A 14,449-nucleotide genomic window follows, 5' to 3' on the forward strand; every position below is an offset into this window, starting at 1 on the left:
TTACAGAATACATAGCTTTATAAAAAATCCACACATCCTTCTCCCCTGTTGTTGCAGACTGTAAAATTCTTGTCACACTGTGGTATTTCGGAACTATTCGATCGCTTCATTTGCTATTCATAGCACTTACTGTGAGGTAAGTGTTATCATTATCCCATTTTACAACTGTAGAAATTCAGGACCAGAGAAGTTGGGCATCTTGCCAGAAGTCACAGAGTAAATGAGAGTAGCTGAAACTTAAATTCAAGCCCTCCACTGCCAGTCTTGCCTGGGCTTGGCTGAACAACTGCAGATGATGGGGATATTCGTATGGAATTGTCTGCTTATATTTTTCGAATGTTTTGAGTTTTTAAAATAAATTTATTTAAATTAGATTATTGTTTGCAATTTCCCCAGTGTGTCGTTTTGGCCATGTGATCTTTATTAAGGAACAGGCATATGTATCTATAAAATGTATCACTCTGAATAATTGGCCTTATAATTTGTGGGCAGATTCTTCTATCTCTTTAGTCTATGAAGAATTTACTACAGAAAAAAAACCATGGGACTGTTATTATCATTCTGAGTGTTGCAAAGGTCCTCTCTGTATGCTCACAAAAAAAATGGACAGTATGACAACTTCCTAGATTTCATCTTTCCCTTCTCTCCTCTACCTCATTCTTCATATGTCTGTCTCTTCCCTGGATTTTTTTCTGTATTTTTGTCCTTTGAGATTTTGGTTTTCTGGCCATTCTATATTTTTCTCCTTTGAGATTGTGGTTGTCTGGCCATTAGAAGCTTCTCTAGGTGTTCAGTTCAGTTGTTCAGTCATGTCCAACTCTGTGACCCCATGGACTGCAGCATGCCAGGCTTCCAGTCCATCAACAACTCCCGGAGCCTGCTCAGATTCATGTCCATCGAGTCAGTGATGCCATCCAACCATCTTATCCTCTGTCATCCCCTTCTCCTCCTGCCTTCAATCTTTCCCAGAATCAGGGTCTTTTCCAATGATTCAGTTCTTCGCATCAGGTTGCCAAAGTACTGGAGTTTCAGCTTCAACATCAGTCCTTCCAATGAATACTCAGGACTGATCTCCTTTAAGATAGACTGGCTGGATCTCCTTGCTGTCCAAGGGACTCTCACGAGTCTTCTCCAATACCACAGTTCAAAAGTATCAATTCTTTGGCGCTTAGCTTTCTTTATAGTACACCTCTCACATCCATACAGGACTACTGGAAAAACCATAGATTTGACTAGACAGACCTTTGTTGGCAAAGTAGTGTCTCTGCTTTTTGATATGCTGTCTAGGTTGGTCATAGCTTTTCTTCCAAGGAGCAAGCATCTTTTAATTTCATGGCTGCAGTCATCATCTGCACTGAATTTGGAGCTCCCCAAAATAAAGTCAGCCACTGTTTCCCCATCTATTTGCCATGAAGTGATGGGACCAGATGCCATGATCTTAGTTTTCTGAATGTTGAGCTTTAAGCCAACTTTTTCACTCTCCTCTTTCACTTTCATCAAGAGACTGTTTAGTTCTTCACTTTCTGGCAGAAGTCAGTTCTTAATTAATAGATCAAGATTTCCTCATGTTGGGATAGCACCTTTGTCCAGATCAATCTGCAGTTTACATCAACCATAAACATGTACAGAATGGTTTATTTTTGAGGGGGTTGGGCTGGAGGGATAGAGAAAATCAGGCAGTAGACTCTTGGTGTGCGTGGACCTGACATTTGACGTTTCTGCTTTTCAAAAATGAGTCTGGAGGCTAATGCTCTCTAGTCACTTGTAATTTTGCCAGGACATCAATTTCAACCAAATATGTGAACTCTAAGTTGTGCCCAGAATCTATATTTTATTTATAGTTTATTTATTTATTTGGTTGTGCTGGGTCTTAGTTGTGACATGTGGGAACTAGTTCCCTGACCAGGTATTGAACCCAGGCTCCCTGCATTGGGAGCGTAAAGTCCCCAGAACCTATATTTTAATATGGCTTTTATTGTTTATATATACTTCATGGTCTTGTTTGGTTCTTATAAAAAAGTGATGTGAATCTCGGAAATGTGACAAACTATATTTGATAGACTTAGGGGTAGCAGAAAAAATTGAGTTACTCAGAAAAGTCTTGGTTTCATTATTCTCAAATATAAAGGATGTATGATATATTTGAGCCCTTTCTACCAAAATTATGTTGAAGGGCCTCCTTTCACCCACTTCATTTCTGGAATTTTATGCATTAGCCTCTGGGGAATTTATTATTCTTTTGAAGCAAAACTCTTTCAAAAACTTCTTTTGATTGTTTACGTATTTATTTTTAATTGGGAAAAGTAAGGAGAATTTGGACTCTAGAGACTTGGAGAATGGAATATGAATATGAACGTAAGTTCTTTGTTTTCAGGGAAGATTGTTTCAACTTCTCATTTTCATCAGCACTTACAGTGATCATGATACAAATATGTTTCTGTTCTATCCACTGATTGCTTGTTTCCCAAGATAGATACTTACTGGGGCAAGACATTTCCTTGAAGCCTTTTGATTTTCCAGGTGGAAGGACATCTAATTTTCTTTTAAATTGGGTTCAGAGAAGACTACATCCCTTTTTATCCTACCTTTTGCCAAGCAGCTTTTCATGATTACAGAAAAGTTTATGAAAACATCGGTCTCTGGTTTCTCTTCTGGAGAAATCTCTCGGGATTCTGGGATGAAAGATGGAATGAAAGTAGGAGTGGGAGGATCTGAATCAAGGGGGGGATTTTTTTTTAGAGTATCAGCTAGAAAATGCAGAATTTTAGAAGTGATTATTTTAGTGTTTATAGTAAAGTTCATTAATTTCTCAAAAGGACACGTTGTCTGGGATGAGAGTGAATAGGTTCCTTTGGGATAGATAAAATTTTGTCTGATAAGTCTTTATTCTTTTATCTCAATTTGTAATTTCCTGCTTACTCATAAGAAGGCTTGGGGGACCCTAGGAGATCTCAAAACACAGAGTCTCTGGAACTTAAGAGATTAAATGTCATACATCTGTTCATTCATTCAGTCATTCAGCAAATACTTACTATGTATAACTTCTCCAGGCATGACAGTAGAGGCTGAGTATAAAGTGGGGAACACTAGAAAAATAGTCTCTACTCTCGTGAAGCTTACTGGGGAGAGGGAAAATCAATACAACAGTACAAATAATGGAAATTTTGTTGAGGACTGTGAAGGAAAGTGGGGAAAAGGAGCAGGAAGAGAGAGAGAGTTTGGGTTTCTGCTCCAGATCTTGCCTCTTTACCTTTAGTGAAGCTGTCACCCACCCAGCAGAAGAGGACACCTACATGCCAGCAGTGTTCCTAGAAAGAGCTCTGGACCACTTCTTGCCTCCTTTCCATCCATCTATTGATTCACACATTGATTTAGCACACATCGGTTGAGCATGGGGTCACTTCCAGGCAGGCTTGGTGTCAGGCACTGGGAATGTGATTATGGAAGACAGGTGTGGTTTCCAGCCCCATGGTGATCACTGACTGGTGCAAAGTGAAGACTATGTATAACCATAGTTACCAGGCAACTAAGATGCAGTGGTTATGGACTCTGGCAGAGACAGTGCTGGGCAGTAAGAGGTGGATAACTCTACCTGGGGATGAGGGATAGTGTACAGAAGACTCAAGAGGAAAGGGGAAGGGGTGTGAAGAGTATTACAGGCAGAAAAAACAGCTTATACTAAAGGGGTAGGAAAAAGCAGGGTTTTCCAGTGAACCAGATAAAGTTAAGAGTGGTGGAGTGAAGATGTGGAGGGAACAGAAAATTGGACAAGGTAATGCAGGACTTAGAAGGTCATGTGAATTAGTTTGCATTTACTTAAAGCCTCAGTTCTAGGCATCTTGGTTTCATCCTCATGTCTTTCTTCTTTCATTCTAAGAACACTGCTTCTTGATTATACCTCAGTCCCTGGAACCCAACTCTTTTATCTCTCTGCTTTGTTGGTGGTCTTGAAACGGGACTGGATAATAGGGGCTTAGACTCAGGGAAACTTTCAAAATACTTAAAATGTGGTGTAGACTGTTTTTATGACATAAATGTACTGAGCATCAAAAATGCTGAAGAGCTGGTCTTACCTGAACCAGGGTGGATAGGTATTGGAGTGAGTCCTGGAAACAACAGGACTTCCAAAGGCTGGTAGCCAGGAAGCTTGTGTTCACTGCAATGTGTAGTATTTCTGCCTCTTGCTTTCTGAAGATCAAGCACTTTGGGAAAACTGAGGCTGCTCAAAGGATAAATGTTGGTGAATTTGCTTCCTTAATCCTCCTAAATCCCCCATCCTTGAGAAGTAACAAGAGTTACAAGGGATTTCATTTAGGCCCACAGTTTTCCATCTGAAATGCTTGGAACCAAATATATTTCACATAGCAAATGTTTATGATTTGACAAAAGTAAAATGAAGCATGCTTTTGTGACACCCCCAGAGGGTCTGGAGTGGCACCTTGCAACCACCAGATTAATGTTTCTGCAGCAAAGTGTATATATAGCCACACAAAGTTAGATGAACTGAGATTTTAAAAAGTATTTGGACAGTTCAGGTCAGGTTTTACCCCCAAATGAGTTAAGCTCACAACAGCTTTGGCTGCTGGATGATTTAGGTAAAGATGTTTAGATTTCAGAACTTTTGTATTTCAGAATTGCAGATTAAAGAGTGTGTGGATCTGTAGCATATCAATTTGTTAGGCACAATTGAAAAAATTATTCACAATAGGAATTTAGAAACTCTAGAAAATTCTTAACCAGGGGTGTGCGGATCTGGTGGGAGACCTAGTAAATCAGGCCGTCTGGGAGTGGACTGGGGAGAGATACTTTTAACAAGCTCCCTGGCTGACTCTGATTCACATCAAAATTTAAGAAGCTCTGCTCTAAAAAGAAAATTTCAAGGAAGATTGTGAATCTTCTCTACACATGGGAGAAAATGTTGATTTTCTTTAGATCTCTGTGAATTGATAAATGTATCAACTTTGCATCAAACAGGCTCCTCTTTGCTAAGATTGTGGTTCAGGTACTGATTCAACTTGTTGGATTTCCTTGTGCCTCTAGAGATAAAGACTACCCTGTGGGACATCCCATTGGTGATTCACTGGATCTTTGACTACTGCAGGCTCCCCAGTTACTCAAGTGCTTTGGCAACAGCTTTCATAGGACCAGCCCTCCACTGGGCACTGTAGGAAGAACGGCTGATCCCTGCCCTCAAAGAGCTGAAAATACCTGAACATGTTAATATTAATGAATGCCAAGACCTTTTAACTTGGGCTCAGTTCAGCTCAGTACTGTTACAGTTTCAGAGCTACATTGACACTTGTTCTTTTAAAACTTTTATTTAATGTTTACTTTTTGACTTTCGGGGAAATAATCAACTCATATGGCAGACATACTAGAGAGGGAGGGAACCTCTTCAGAAGCATATGGGAGACATTTTGCAATGGATCAAGGCATGAATATTTTTTTTCATACCCTATTTTTATAAACGGGATTAATTGGGAGTGGAGTGAAATAACAGGGTCTTTGATAACCAGCTTTATTAGCTTTATGCTCTTGGGCATATTAACTAAATCTCTGCATCTCAATTTGCCCATATATACTGTGAAGACGTAATGTGTACTTCATGGCCTTGCTGTGTGGATGAGGTCAGCTTCTCACTGTGGAACACTGAAACAGTGAATACTGATTTCTTCATTCTCTCTGCTCCATAACACTTTTGATGTTTGTGGACTCTGCACTTGTTTCTCTCTCCTTTGCTGTTGATCTGTTACCTGTTGATGTCATACTGAATTGTGAGCTCTTGGAGAACATGGGCCTGGTATTTCTAATTCCTCTGTCCCTTGTGACTTCCCTGGTGGCTCAGATGGTAAAGCATCTGCCTGCAGAAATGGTATGGACCTAACAGAAGCAGAAGATATTAAGAAGAGATGGCAAAAATACACAGAAGAACTGTACAAAAAAGATCTTCACGATCCAGATAATCACGATGGTGTGATCACTCATCTAGAGCCAGACATCCTGGAATGTGAAGTCAAGTGGGCCTTAGGAAGCATCACTACGAACAAAGCTGATGGAGGTGATGGAATTCCAGTTGAGCTATTTCAAATCCTAAAAGATGATGCTGTGAAAGTGCTGCATTCAAGATGCCAACAAATTTGGAAAACTCATCAGTAGCCACAGGACTGGAAAAGGTCAGTTTTCATTCCCCATCCCAAAGAAAGGGAATGCCAAAGAATGCTCAAACACTGCACAAATGCACTCATCTCACACTCTAGCAAAGTAATGCTCAAAATTCTCCGAGCCAGACTTCAACAGTACATGAACCGTGAACTTCTAGATGTTCAAGCTGGTTTTAGAAAAGGCAGAGGAACCAGAGATCAAATTGCCAATATCCACTGAATCATTGAAAAAGCAAGAGAGTTCCAGAAAAACATCTATTTGTGCTTTATTGACTATGCAAAAGCCTTTGACTGTGGATCACAACAGACTGTGGAAAATTCTGAAAGAGATGGGAATACCAGACCACCTGACCTGCCTCTTGAGAAAGCTGTATGCAGATCAGGAAGCAACAGTTAGAACTGGACATAGAACAACAGAGTGGTTCCAAATAGGAAAAGAAGTACGTCAAGGCTGTATATTATCACCCTGCTTATTTAACTTATATGCAGAATACATCATGAGAAATGCTGGGCTGGAGGAAGCACAAGCTGGAATCAAGATTGCCAGGAGAAATATCAATAACGTCAGATACGCAGATGACACCACCCTTAAGGCAGAAAGCAAAGAAGAATTAAAGAGCCTCTTGATGAAAGTGAAAGAGGAGAGTGAAAAAGTTTACTTAAAGCTCAACATTCAGAAAACTAAGATCCTGACATCTGGTCCCATCACTTCATGGCAAATAGATGGGGAAACAGTGGCTGACTTTATTTTGGGGGGCTCCAAAATCACTGTATATGGTGATTGCAGCCATGAAATTAAAAGATGCATACTCCTTGGAAGGAAAGTTATGACCAACTTAGACAGCATATTAAAAAGCAGAGACATTACTTTGCCAACAAAGGTCTGTCTAGTCAAGGCTATGGTTTTTCCAGAGGTCATGTATGGATGTGAGAGTTGGACTATAAAGAAAGCTGAATGCCAAAGAATTGATACTTTTGAACTGTGGCATTGGAGAGGACTCTTGAGAGGCCCTTGGAGTGCAAGGAGATCCAACCAGTCCATCCTAAAGGAGATGAGACCTGGGTGTTCATTGGAAGGACTGATGCTGAAGCTGAAACTCCAATGCTTTGGCCACCTGATGCGAAGAACTGACTCATTTGAAAAGACCGTGATGTTGGGAAGGATTGAAGGCAGGAGGAGAAGAGGATGATAGAGGATGAGATGGTTGGGTAGTATCACCGACTCAATGGAAGTGAGTTTAGGTGGACTCCGGGAGTTGGTGATAGACAGGCCTGGCGTGCTGCGGTTCATGGGGTTGCAAAATGCGAACATGACTGAGCAACTGAACTAAAGTAAACAACGCAGGAGACCTGGATTCGATCCCTGGGTTGGAAAGATCTCCTGGAGAAGGAAATGGCAACCCACTCAAGTACTCTTGCCTGGAAAATCCCATGGACGGAGGAGCCTAGTAGGCTACAGTCCATGGAGCCACAAAGAGTCAGACAGAACTGAGTGACTTCACTTTCTTTCACTTTCTTTTTTTTGTCATGTGGTAAGCCCTTGGCAAAGGTTTGTTGAAAAGGAAGAGAGCAGCCTGGACTACAGACTGTGAAGGAGTGGGGTTTGGTATACTACTAGTTAATGACCTGGCTCGCCAGTAAAAATGTGTATTCTTTTTATTATTCATTATACTTACATAAAGCTTGTATAGCACACATTTATAAATCATGATGAAATATACAGTACCCTTTATTGTCAGTTTCATAGAGCTAATTGATTCTCTCAGAATGCCTCCCTAAGTCTAGATCAGTGCTTCATAGACAGTGGTCAAATATGACCCACCACCCACTTTTGTAAAGAAATTTTACTGAAGGATAGCTGTACCCAATGACTGCCATTATGCTACAGTGGCAGAATTGAGAATTGTAACAGAGACCAGACAGCCCTCAAGGCATATGTATTATTTAGTTCTTTAGGGAAAAGTGAATCTTTGTCTCTTCTCTCCTTCTCCTATTCCTCTTCCTTCTTTTAGAACCCCTTAGAAATGTAAAAAGTACTTTTAGCTTGTGGACCATCAAAAATAAGCTAAGGGCTAGATTTGTTCATTGAGCCATAGATCACTGAGCCCCAGTCTAGCCAGTCAACAGAACAATAAGTCAATCTCTGATTTGTATTGTTTTCCAATTACTGTGGTATAAATACTTCCAACATGGTTGATTTCCAGTTACCAACATGATATTACTGAATGTGAAATTAGAACAGATGCACAACAGCACACCCTCATGTAATATTTCTACTATACAGAATCAATAGATGTAAATAACCATAAGAGCATAGATAATAGTAAAATGTAGTGAAGTAGCGAAGTGATGAATTTTGAACATTTATTACCTTTGTTTTTAGTAACATGTGATAATGTTTATATAATTTAATTTTTAACATTAATTCATTTATTTGTTTTATTGAAGTGTAGTTAATGTACAATGTTGTTAGTTTCTGCTGTACAACAAAGTGATTCAGTTATATATGTATATATACACACATCCATATTCTTTGTCATATTTTCCATTATATTTTATTATAAGATATTAAATATAGTTCCCTATGCTATACAGTAAGACTTTGCTGTTTATCTGTTTTATATACAGTAGTTTATATATGCTAATCCCAGACTTCTACTAATTTATCCCTCCCTCTCTTCCTTTCTCCTTTAGTAAGCATATGTTTGTTTTCTATACCTGTGAGTCTGTTTTTGTTCTGTGAACAAGTTCATTCGTATATAACTTAATTTTTAAATAATAACTGTTACTGACAACTGGATTGCAAATTTCCTGAAAGTTTAAGATTCAGCTCTTGCAAGTTGGTAAAATCTGGCTCCATCACATTTCTGGATGTTTGAGTTAGTCCCTAAAGGGTCTTGATAAGCCTAAGAAGAGAGAGGCAGGTGTTCCATCTTTGTATCTCATTTCTTTGTCCCATAGCTTTCATCTAGTTAAAATCCTAGCAACACTGACATAGAATCTGATCTGAATTAGACTTCTTCCCTACAAAATGTCTAAAGTGAACTAGCAAAGGTAAGGATGAGGGTGAAACCCAATGCGACCCGATGGACTGTAGCCTGCCAGGCTCCTCTGTCCATGGAATGCTCCATTCTCCAGGCCAGAATATCTGAGTGGGTAGCCGTTCCCTTCTCCAGGGGACCTTCCCAACCCAGGAATTGAACCCAGGCCTTCGATTGCAGGTGGATTCTTTACCGTCCTAGCCACCAGGGAAGCCCAGAAGGGCCACATAGAGATTCAAATTGCTAAAACAGTCCTCTTCACCATTGGACACCCTAGTCAGTCCTGCCAACTCTATTGATAGTTCTTACGACCCTGTTCTTATGAATAGGCTTCACCCGATGGTGTAAATGGAGTTTTGGGAGGAAGGAGACGAATTTTTGGAATTGTTTGGTTTCATTTATTGTTGGCTACATATAGTAACTGGACATTTGGCTTCTCTGCTTGAGAGGCTTATCCTTTTCTTGGATGGCAAGGTGATGCCCTATTATTTGCAATATTACACTTGTAGGGAGGAGCAAGGAAGAGGCAAAGCCTGCTCATGTAATCATTATCATGAACCAACAACAGGGCAAAGCATGCTTCATACCATGCCTTTCATGCCGAGCTCAATGGGTGTAATTTTATAATCTTGCAGGAAGGATTCTTTAGGTCACTCACACCATGAGAGGCAAAAAGGAAAAGCTAATTTAACAAGGTTGTCACCTTCTTGAAAGCATATTCAAAAGCTTGCTACTAGAAGACATTTGAAAGAAGGCAATGGTGAGTGCCGAAAGCTTTTTCCCTTCTCTCCATTTTACTTTTCTTCATTCAACAGGGACTTGTGGAAATAAAATATGTCTAAGGAATAGAGAAGGAAAGGAGAAGAGCGAAAAGCTACATTTCTTTTTTTTTTCTTTGAAATCTGTACATGAAGGATCTGTGGCTTGTGTGGAGTGGGTGAGGTGCTCTGTAGCTCTCAGTGACATTACCAAGGGGAATCTGGGGCCAGAGGTGTACAGGTGGGGCTGTCAATCAGAGACAACATCAAGGGCTCTTACAAAAACAAAAGGAAAGAAAATGGATGTTTAATCAATACAGTTGCTCTCTGCTTAACCTTTTGTGTTTTAAGCAACATTCACTGGAGCCCAGCACCAGAGTCCAATATTTAACACATAAAAGGTACTCAAAAAGCTGAAGCCTTGGAGAGCAGCTGGAAAGTGAGGATGGAATTGAGGGTTAAGAAATGGAAAGAAAAAGACTTGAAGGAGAGGAAGGTCAAATGGATTTTTAAAGGCCGGGATCCATTAATAACAGGCTGGGGACCACTAAGGGACAGATAGATGAGCCCAGTGGTAGATTGCGTGGATGCTGGGTGCCTGGTGATCCTACACTGGGTTCAGCTCAGGTTCCCTTTCCTTATTCCTGGAGGGAATCAGAATAACTCCAGCTTTGACTGAAAAAGAGGAAGAAGTAGCCACAGCAGGCTCAGGTTATCACTTGGTCTGCTGTTATTTCTGGTGATGCCTGGTCAGCTCATTATTTCCACTCTACCTTCAAGTACATAATTAACAGTATGTCACTGATAATTACAATTATCAATTGTGGAGGAGGCAGCGTCAAGCAAATGTCAGAGAAAAGAGCCTGCCAAGAGCATGTGGCTCTTTGGCAACACCAAGGGGTTAGGCCACTCAGAATCTCCTACCTGGCCTATGGAAGTAGCCTCTTGAGTAATAGCCTGCCTCCACGTTCAGGTCATACTCCACACTTCTACCAGTTATATTTTTTAGGTAAAACAATTTTGAAAATGTGAAAATCACAGAAAAGCACAAAGAGGGAACTGAGAACCATCTGTGTCTCACTCAGCACATTTTTATTTGTCTTCCTTTTGTCTTTATCCTCCTCCTTTATTTATTGAGTACCTACTATGTGGCAGAAACTGCCACAGTATGTTATAGGAGATATAAAGATGAATATAACTGACCCCTTGTCTCAGTCTGGAGGGGAAGACATACGGACAAATGAATGTAGTATTCTGTATCCGCATATGCACATGTTTTGGTTTTATTTTTATAATAGTTTGGTTATTCATTTTTATTAAGAAATATATGTGAACAGTACAAGATTGAAAAATTACAAAAGGGCATCGAGTGAAAGGTAAATCTGTTTCGTATCCCTGTCCTTTAACTGCACAATTTCCCATCTTAGAGGCAACCACAGGTACCAGTTTCATATTTTTCATTTTCTCTTTCTCTCAGTATATATACATGCATATATTTATAAGTAAATGTATATATATACATGGAAGTATATATAATTTATATGTAGCATAATGTATACCTCATTTTGTATCTTCCATATTCTTTTAGTATATTTTAGAGATTATTCATCAGCACAGAAAGAGCAGAGCTTACTTTTTAAATTAGCTATATCACATTCCACTTACATATACATATATTAAAATTCATATAAAAATAGGCATTTTATATATAAAAGTTTACATCAACCATATATAAATATCAAAACTACATATATTTTAAAATCTATCCTTGACTATTATAGGCTCTCTGGTACAAAGTGTTGAGTTAATTGTACTCCTCAATTCATGGAATGTCATCAACAACGATCCTTATGAAGTTTTCTCCTTTTGCTCAGTACTGTGTTTTTAGATCTATCCATGTTGCTTTTTAGCCAGCTTTCTAGTTTTGGGAAGTTTTTATTGGTCATTTTATTGACCAACATTTTAAAAACGATTCTAATTTTTAGAACATTTTATGATTCACATCAAAAATTAGGTGAAAGTTCAGAGATTTCCCATTCTCTACCTGCCCCCACACATAATAACCTCCACCGTTATCAAAGAGTCAGACACGACTTAGTGACTTAACAACGTTATCAACGTCTGCCAGTAAAGTGGTATATTTGTTATCATTGATGAACCTGTACTGACACATTATAATCACTCAAAGTCTATAGTTTACCGTAAGGTTAACTATTGGTATCGTATATTCTGTGAGTTTGGATGAATGGATAATGGCATAATCTTCTTGTGTGGGTTTTGGCAAATTGTGTTTTTCAAGAAATGGTATATTTCATCTAGGTCATCAAATTTATAAGCCTAGTGTTACTCACAACATTCCCATATTATCCTTTGAATGTCCATGGGATCTGTAGTGATTTCCTTTTTTTTTCATTGTTTTAATATGTATTTCTGTAAATATAAATGAGTCTGGGCACATTTTCATATGCTTGCTAGTCTGTTGAAATTCCTCTTAAGTGTACTGTTAGTTCATGTCTTTGTTCCATTTTCTGGCTAGACTTCCTGTTCTTTCATTATTGATTTCAGAAGTTCCTTGTATATCCTATGAATTCTGGATATTAGTCTCTTGTTTTTAGACAATGAAAATATTTTCTTCTGTTGTTCGTCTGCTAACATTGTCAAGGGTGTTCTGCGTGTAATGGATGTCTATAATTTTTATGTAATGAAGTCTATCTTTTTTTTGCCTAATGGATCAAAATTTCAGATTTTTCTTTCAGAAGTTCTCCCCATCATAGGGATATAGATATTCTCCTACATTATTTTATATCAAACCCATTATCTCTGTCATCTACATCTTTAATTCTTCTGTAGACAGTGTTGTGTATGTTGTAAAAAAGGGTCTAAGTTCTTCACATTGAGCTGGTTATTTCTAATACCATCTATAAAGAATAAGCCTTTTCTATGTTGCCTTGTAGTGCTACCTTTATTATGTATCAGGTTACCATAAATTCATGAATCTATTTCAGAACAATCTACTACCCTCCATTGGTTTGTTTGCTCTTGTTACATGTTGATTTGATTGCAGTGGGTTTGTACATATCTTAATATCTGGAAAGCAGGTTTCCACTCTTTTTAAAATTTTATTGAAGCATACTTGATTTAAAATGTTGAGTTAGTTTCAGGTGTATAGCAAAGTGGTTCAGTTATACATATACATATATGTATATATTTTGTATATGAATATACAAAATAAAAGAATAATAAATAAATTCATATTTAATAAAAATAATGAAGAATAATATATTTATTTATAAATAATAAAAATAATTTTTTTGCATTCTTTTTGCATTCTTATCACAGAATATTATCACAGAATATTGAGTAGACATCTTCACTCTTTCTTTACTCTTTCAAACCTGACTTAGCTAATCATAAGCATTTTTTTTCCTTATAAATTTTTGAATAAATTGAGTTCCTTAAAGACCTAACTGAAATATAGTGTAGGATTTAATTTTTAGGTTAATTTTGGGAGAAATTAATATTTTTATGGTATAAAGTATTATTATTGAAGATCATAAGCTTTCTCTCCATTTACACAGATCTTATATGCTCCTGAAAAGACAAATTAGAAATACCTCCATCAGGTCTTTATACACTACATCAAGTTTAGATAACTAATTTTTCTTGTTATTTTGAATGATATCTTATACTTGATAACATTTTCTGTTTAGCAATTCCTGGGGAAGAAAAATGCTATTTTTATTTAATATGTTTACCTTGAAATCTAGTAACCTCATTGAACTCATACCTTGATACCTTGATAATTTCATTGCTTTTTTCTTCTATGTAGATGATCACATTATTTTCAAGCACTGATTATTTCTTTCCTTACAGTTCTCATTTCTGTTATTTCTTTTCTTACTATATTGACATGACCTAGTATTATGGTACATGGTAAAAAGCCATCTTTGTCTTGTTTACATACTTATTAAACTTTCTCTAAAAGAGAAATATATATAGTAAATTTTTAGATATAATATTTTCCATGTTAATGAAGTTCCCTTCAATCCCTGGTTTGCTAGTTTTGTCATAAATAGGTGATAAACTTTTTTTTCTGTATCTGAGGTTTTTCTGATTTAGTTTTCTTGCTATTAATGTGTTGCGTTTCCTTGGAATATTTTTTGTATTGAATTTTCTTTGCCTTCTTGGAATAGACCTTACCTGACCATGATGCATTTTGTTTTATATATACTGTTAGATGTTGTTAGCCTGTATTTTTGCTTCTGTGAAATTAAGTCTGTTCTTTTGGAGAAGTATGGCATGGAGCTTAAGAATGCAATCTCTGGAACCAGCTTGGCCACTTACTAGCTATGTTTTCTGAGGAAACAGTAAACCTCTCTGGCTTCATTTACCCCATCTTTAAATGAGATTAATGTTTATGGTACCTAATGTATAACTTGTATTTATGAATACTGCGGCTGCTGCTGCTACATTGCTTCAGTCCTGTCTG

This window comes from Giraffa tippelskirchi, chromosome 1 (genome assembly GCF_054371585.1).
Source record: "Giraffa tippelskirchi isolate mGirTip1 chromosome 1, T2T-mGirTip1v1.2.pri, whole genome shotgun sequence".
NCBI classification, from domain to species: Eukaryota; Metazoa; Chordata; class Mammalia; order Artiodactyla; family Giraffidae; genus Giraffa; species Giraffa tippelskirchi.